This window comes from Entamoeba invadens, assembly GCF_000330505.1.
Source record: "Entamoeba invadens IP1 unplaced genomic scaffold scaff_1105074724841, whole genome shotgun sequence".
Lineage (NCBI taxonomy): Eukaryota > Evosea > Mastigamoebida > Endamoebidae > Entamoeba > Entamoeba invadens.
This window is the reverse complement of record NW_004191842.1, coordinates 165,503-166,796: the sequence shown is the minus strand read 5'-3', so window position 1 is coordinate 166,796 and position 1,294 is coordinate 165,503.

The following is a 1,294-nucleotide window of genomic DNA, read 5'->3' as shown; positions in this document are numbered from 1 at the left end:
GTTTATTTGGTACACGACGTAAAACAAAAAATAATGATGATGATATATCCAAAATGTGTTAACGAACACGCTTTAAACGATCGAATATAAAATCAAACAAAAATGACTGAAATTAAAACTACAAAAATCAAAGAAATAAAATATGTGGGAGATTCGAAAAAGAATACTAATAGAGTTTCTGACAACCATTTTATCAATTCAGTTATTTCGAAACGACTTTAAAACTATTCTTTCGGTTTGTTAACAATAATTTCCCGCAATTATGTTCAAATAAATTACTAAGTCAACTGTATTTATTTACTTTTAGAAATTTAAAAAAGATTGATCTTATGGTTTTAACTTTATTTATGTTAATGATTGTGTCATTGGTTATTTAGTTTTTAAATAATCATATTAAGTATATTTTTGTATTTATTTTTTTGTAAGTATGGAACATTTTTCATAAGATAACTACTTTAAAAATAAATTAGTTTTATATTATAAAAAACTTTTCCAAACTGACTATATTTTCAAGCTTTGACATCATTATAACATTATAATAATGTGATGACTATTCGTTTTTATTAAAAAATACGTTGTTGTTTAAAAAATGTTATAGTTTTTTATTATTGATGTAATGCACAACCAGGAGTATTCATTTTTTGTCAAGTTTTTGTTTTTTATAACAAGTAGCCAGTGTTAACTTTTTCCCATAAAAACATTTTTTTTCTTTAAAAGAGACTTAAACAAAAAAACTTGAAAATAATTTGAATATTTCACCAATTTTTTGACTAAAAGCAAAGTTTTCTTTTTTTTATTTTTTAATTAAATATATTTTATTTTTATGTTGCCATATACCAATTCTAACAATAACAAATATCAAAATGTTGACAAATTCATTAAATTAAAACCTATTCTAAATAGTAAATTAAAAATAATAAAAATTATATATAATAGTATATAATCACGATAACAATTTAGACATTATTGTGTAAAAACAAATAGAACATTTGGTACAATAATTAATTATAATATATTGGTTTAAACACATAGTTGAATTTTTTAAAACAAAAAACTTCGAAAACGATCGATAAATTTTTTTTATCGAAGAAAGCAATTATAATAAACAATATATAGTTATAAAACCGTTTATAATAAAACACTAAAACAATTTTGTATATTTTTAAAAATACATAAATGCAACCAAACGAAGTCTATTCATAACATTAGATTAATTTAATCATTACTAATGATACAAAGTCATTACATGTTTTATTTGTTTAATAAATAAAAATAATTTATTGGATATAGAAAT